Genomic DNA, 6,647 nt, shown 5'->3' on the forward strand with positions numbered 1-6,647 from the left:
AACCAGTATATGAGCATGAGCCATCGTTTAGTCTTAAGGTGGCTCCATGTATTGCAGATTTGCTATACAGCAAGCATAGCCACCTTGACATTCAACTTCATAGTTTGTCTTGCACAAGTATGCACCTGCCCAGCACAGCTTGTTTTGGACTGCAAGTGCCAGAACATACTTGTGACTAGTGTGATTTTCAATATCCACACTATAGAAATGAGAAGCAGCTTGTCCAGGTTTGATGTGGTTGGAATTAAAGCGGCCATCCACAAACAGACTGAAGTGATTTGGATTTTCGGTTATGCTCAATGACAAGTTGGCACTCAGCTGCCAAATCATCCTCATTGAGTTTAATAGTGTTTCTACTGGCTACCGGTATATGAACAAGTCTCTGCATATGACCTCTTGCAGGAGCTGGACTATCTATAGATGTGAGAAGCATATTTGCCTTGGTAATTCCATCAGGTCTCATCCTGAAGCCCTGAGAAGCAAGCAACCTGTTTATTGCAGCTTCTTTGCACTTGCATGATTTCTTATTGAACATTCAAAGTATTTCTATTAAAATAAAAGCTCTATAAAACAAATTTCATATGGTGTGATGGGACTAAATCAGGGATAACGAACAAGTATAACACAAAGATTGTATCATGTTTTTTTTATGTTATGTAAATCTACTTATTATCTCTGGAAAAACATCCTATTTGGTCTGATCTCCATTTCTAAAAAAAGAAGCTGTCCGAGGGCCGTTTCCATCAATGAGTATCACTGTCTTTAAATTGCTGTTTTATCCCTTAAAGTAGTTCTAAAAAACAATGTTTTTCCCCATTTATGTAGCATTTCATGATGTGTATATATTGCTTTCTTGTATGTGTTTTCAAGTTTACATACTTATTACATAATATTTGAAGACATTAATGTGGTTTTGAATGATATTTTTCAGGACCTCTTTCTTGGGTGGATGGATTCAGAGATGCGGCCATGACTGTGTCATATGGATGTTATAGACAATGACTGAAAAAAAATGATGATAGCAAAAAAACAGAATGGTCTGGATATGGTTTTCTGGTGTTAATTCAACAGTGTTCATAATTTGTGGGAAAATAGTGTTAAAGCTGGTACATTTTTGCCAATTTTCTGCAAGTCACAAGGGGAGGAGTCGGAACACAGATGCTGGGACCCAGTCACAAGAGGAGGAGGTCAGGACACAGATGCTGGGACCCAGTCACAAGAGGAGGAGGTGGGGACACAGATGCAGGGATCCAGTCTCTAGAGGAGGAGGTCAGGACACAGTTACTGTGACCCAGTCACAAGAGGAGGAGGTCAGGACACAGATACTTGGACCTAATCACAAGAGGAGGTCAGCACACTGTCATAGGCACATGGAGTATTTTGTTTATAAAAAAAATGGAAACTACAAGGACAAGCCCAGAAGCCTCAAATTTGACCAAGGTTCTTTTTTAAAAGATAAGAATTAAGGCCAAGCAAAAATTTCTTGAGGAAAGTCAATATCCTACATGACTTATGAATTTCAAGATGTTATTAGTTGCACTCCATTTATGCATGTATACGTAAAGATTGATTTCAAACTTCAGTCACAAGAAGCAGACAGGCAATCCCAGGAATACCAGCACATTCTGTTGCTCTCTAGCAGTACGGAGAAATGATGAAAGCTACATGGAAAAAGGAAAGAGGCTTTAGGGTAACATTTAACTATTAACTTGACAATGAACAAGAAATATGTTTAAAAAAGATAAACAACAATCAATTAGTAAACAGTGTCATGAAGAGTGTATGAGAAAGCAGTATGAACTTAACATGTGTATATTGTTTCATTTGAATATCAAACAATACATATGAAAAATATGTATTTATTAAGTGTTCTTTTCAAATTTAATACATCAGGATGTAATTTTTATGGGACGAGTTTCTGACATTTAAAATGTTTAATCTATTCTGATAAGGATTTCTTGACCATTTAAAACATAGAGGTAAGTCCATGTAACGTTTTATCTACAGAAACCAGACTTGAGGATGATAACCCTGCGGTGGATGAAAACAGCTCTGATGTAGATGAAGCTACACATGCTGATGAAGACGTTAACAGTGACACAGGTTAGCAACTAGAAGGCTCCTATTCTGGCTATGAGAAAGGTAAATAAAACTAAATATTTATAATAAAAACATAGCATTTTGGTACAAGTGGTACAAAGTTTGCATAGAATATAGGTCGTAATATGGATATATGTTGTTTTTAAAGCTTACTGTTGATTATTTATTGATTCATTATACTTGTTATGTCTCCCCCCAAATTGTTTTTTCGCGAGTTATCTGTCTCTGTTCGTCACAAATTGTGTCCACTCCATATCCCTTGAACTGCTTGAAGGATTTTGAAATAACTTGCCACAAATGTTTACCATATTGAGACGATGTGCATAGCCCATGTTTAATATAGCTGGGTTCTAGATCAAGGCCATGCTTAGAGGTCAAAGGTCATAATGACTATAATATGACTATATTTCATGTGAGATGTTCACCATATTAAGACGATGTGCAGAGAGCATTATACAGTCAGCTCGGGTCAAGGTCTCACTTTGAGATCAAAGGTCACATATGACTACAGTTTTTGTCTGCTCAATATCTTTTGAACCCCCTGAATGATTTTGAAATGACAGGCCACAGTTACTGCAAAAATGGTTCAGGCTGAAAAATCCAAGTACCGAAGAGGTATAATAATGATCCATTATGTTGTATTGCACATGGTTGGCAGCTATCACAGAAATTTTGTTACCATTTCATATATTGTGATGCATTATGACATAGCAATGACTGTTCTTTATTCTGTTTGGGATATGGCAGTCTGTAAATGGTCTTGTTAGCTTTAAAGTCATCCATCTTTTTATAGCCTAATTTTTCAACAAAAAATGATGGTTTATAGAATGGCGAAAACCGGGCAAGTGGGCGGTTGGGTGGTCATTAACAGCTCTGCATTAAAGTTTTCATTTTATGTAAAAAAATCAAGAGTTTTTATCCAATGGTTATCAAACTTGGTCAGACTATTTTTTGGAATATTATCTTGAATATTTATGAATACTGGTCATCTCGGGTAAAAAATTAGGTCAAATCTTTAGAAGATATATTCCATGGTAATAAATTCAATGATTTTTATCAAATCTTGATGAAACATTGTCGGAATGCTTGTCTGCATTATATCTTGCATATTTTTATCCCCCGCCTATGAAATAGGGAGGGGGATATTGAAATGGCGTTGTCCGTCCGTCCGTCTTTCCGTCCGTCCGTCCTTCCTTCCATCCGTCCGTCCGTCACCTGCGTTTTCTCAGTAACTAGCTGGTATAATTTCATGAAACTTAAAATAAATATGAACCACTATACTGGAATGATGCCCGTCCAAAATTGATTGGTCAATTGTCCTTGGAGTTATTGCCCTTGATTTTTTGAAAAATGCACATTCACAGCCATTTCTCAGTCACTAGCAGGTAGAATTTCATTTCATGAAACTTAAAATAAATATAAATTTCTATACTGGGATGATGCCTGTTCATTTTTTTTTTTGATTGGTCAAATGTACTTGGAGTTATTGCCCTTGATTTTTTGAAAAACTCATTTACAGCCATTTCTCAGTAACTAGTTGGTAGAAATTCTTGAAACTTGAAATAAATATGAACCAACATACTGCGATGATGCCTGTTTATTTATATTTTGGATTGTGTAATTTCTATATGAGTTATTTGCCCTTGATTTATTAAAAGATCCATGTTTGCAGCCTTTTCTATGCAACTAGCTGGTAGAATTTCATGACACTTGGAATAAATAAGAACCAACATACTGTGATGATGCCTGTCTATTTTTCTTTTGGATTGGTCAATTTTACTTAGAGTTATTGCCCTTGATTTATTAAAAAATCATTGTTTGCGATATTTTATAATTTGGCTCGGAAAGGGATAAACCAATGTGCTTATCTTATTCTTTCTGAGATTTTTTTTAACCTTCAAGAACAAACAAGCCATCAAGCACAAACAAGCCATCGTTGGCAGGGGATATCTTTTCACTGAAAATGCTTGTTTAATATGGGTCAACACAGGTCAAAATCTAGGTCACTAGGTCAAATCTTCGGAAAAATATTTCCACGTCATAAATTTAACATTTTTGTTCATATCTTAATGAAACTTGGTCAGAATATTTGTCTGCATAATATCTTGCTTATTTTCTACATCGGTCATCCCAGGTCAAAATCTAGGTCAAATCTTAGGAAAATCTTTCCACGTCATAAATTCAACAATTTTTGTCAAATCTGTATGGAACTTGGTCGGAATATTTGAGACGATGTGCATAGCCCATGTTTAATTTAGCTGGGTTCTAGATCAAGGCCATGCTTAGAGGTCAAAGGGCATAATGACTATAATATGACTATATTTCATGTGAGATGTTCACCATATTAAGACGATGTGCAGAGAGCATTATACAGTCAGCTCGGGTCAAGGTCTCACTTTGAGATCAAAGGTCACATATGACTACAGTTTTTGTCTGCTCAATATCTTTTGAACCCCCTGAATGATTTTGAAATGACAGGCCACAGATTTTACCCATGTTTAGACAATATGCAGAAGGTATGTTACAACCAGCTTGGTTCACAGTCAAGGTCACACTCATATGACTACATTTCATGTCTGCTCCATATATCTTGAACCTCTTGATGGATTGGAAATATCTGGCCACAAATGATCTCCACCATTTTGAGACGATGTGCAGAGGGAAAGACGTCAGGTTTTGATTTCTTAAACAATCGTATTGTTTTTTACTTGAACAAGTTTACTTTTCTCCACAACTCCTTATAAATTGAGGTATTGACTTTAAATTTCATACACATATTGACTGTGTTGAGGAAAAGTGCTGTGTATAAGAAACATAATTTTTTGTATGGTATTTTATTTCAACAGTCTATAGTCTATACAACATCTTTCAAGTCTAGGCCAGACATTTAATTTTCTCAATTCCTCACAAATTCACTTTTTCTCTTCAAAGATATTTTGTGGAAGTAGTTTTCTGCTTTGACAAAAATGTGTTCTTTTCCATAAATGTAGCCATTTATATGAACATGTATTGTATATGTGGTGTTGACAGGAATTAATTGTGAATGCTTCAGTGATGTGCTTTAGATAACATAATTCAAACTTTTTTCAGTAGAGGCTGGTAATATGATTGTGTTGATATCTTGGTTAATTTTAAATACCCGGTAATGGCCATCTCAGGTCGAAAAGTAGGTAACCATTTAAGCCAAGTAGGCAGTAACCTCACTTCAGAAATATATGGCCATCATGGCCCTCTTGTTGATAATACATGTAGGTGTCATGATAATTGTATAGATTCGCTAGATCTTGAGTTACCACAGACATGTCTGTTTACATTTTTTTACATATACATTTTTTCATTTTTTTTTCAGAGTTGAAAATCAAGGACCTGTGATATACAATAGAGGACCACTCAAACACGCAGGAAATGTACAACCCTGACCTGACCCAGTGGCCTAGGATCTTTATTTGTGATTGGCGAGAAAGTCTTATTCGGGCCAAATGGTGCACTGGCCAAGAGCATAGATTGTCTCCAGGAATGAATACAGGAAGTCAGTAGTGTGGATCATACCAGCAGACCGGGGGCAGTATTCTGTATGAGTTACAAGACAGACATTGATTACACTGTCAGTCAGTATCAGCTGAAGCTGATTTGTTGTAAACATTTCCAACACGCAGGCACCATGTGAACGAGACATTATTTGCTAATATAATTGTTCATTTGTTAATTAAATCATTAGTTCTGGTTGATTTGTATTTCCGTTCATTCATTCATTATATTGCTAATTAGCCAATTAATTATTCATTCATGCTTTTAATAATCGGCCCCAATTTATAATATCAGATCTCATTTATGAGAAGTTAAGTGCACAAGAACTATTACACTGGCATACATGCCATATCTACTGTTTGGTGAAAAATCCCTCGTAATTTATTTATTTTTTTGAGAGATTTAACATCAGGCAATGATGATGAAGTGAAACTACAGTATGTGAGTGAAACTGAATGTAAACAAACAACTTCACAAGGGTGAAATGACTGTTTAAAAAAGTTTTCATAAATGCCAAAAGGAAACTTTTTCAACAACTATTTATTTGTAGTTATGATCAAAGGCAAAGAAATATTTCTGTTTTGGAAAAGGAAGAAATTAATAGTATTAAGCAGAATTTTTTAAAAGACATCGGAGGAAGGTAATTTAATTCAATTGCCTCCAAAACATGTTTTTCCAATGAAATATTTTATTCTGCAAGTGCATTACAGAATGGCAAGACAGTGTATCATAAAAATATGATAAATCATGACATAAAATAATTCTGTATAAAGAAAGAGTTTTTCATAGCAAAATATATGTAAATACTGAATACATTTTTTCGTACTTGCAACTAGAAAAATTCGCCAATTAGACCTGCTAAAAAATCCCCCTGGATACTTCCAGAATCCCCCTGAATTTTCAGCCTTTTGAAAAAATCCCCCTGAATGGTCTCCAGAAAATATGGCATGTATGCACTGGATGCAGTATTTTTTTAGAAATTGTCCTTTTGTAAATCTTCTTACTTATTTTTTGTCCTG

General features: G+C 35.3%; 1 long non-coding RNA gene across 1 annotated transcript; it reads left to right on the top strand.

The window, feature by feature from the left end:
- Positions 1-1,235: 1,235 nt before the first annotated feature.
- LOC128246965 (uncharacterized) lies at positions 1,236-5,735 on the top strand. The gene is made up of 4 exons (XR_008263412.1): positions 1,236-1,348; positions 1,584-1,690; positions 2,008-2,142; positions 5,450-5,735. It is a non-coding gene; the product is annotated as an uncharacterized LOC128246965 (long non-coding RNA).
- Positions 5,736-6,647: the final 912 nt, after the last annotated feature.

This window comes from Mya arenaria, chromosome 9 (genome assembly GCF_026914265.1).
Source record: "Mya arenaria isolate MELC-2E11 chromosome 9, ASM2691426v1".
Taxonomy (NCBI): domain Eukaryota; kingdom Metazoa; phylum Mollusca; class Bivalvia; order Myida; family Myidae; genus Mya; species Mya arenaria.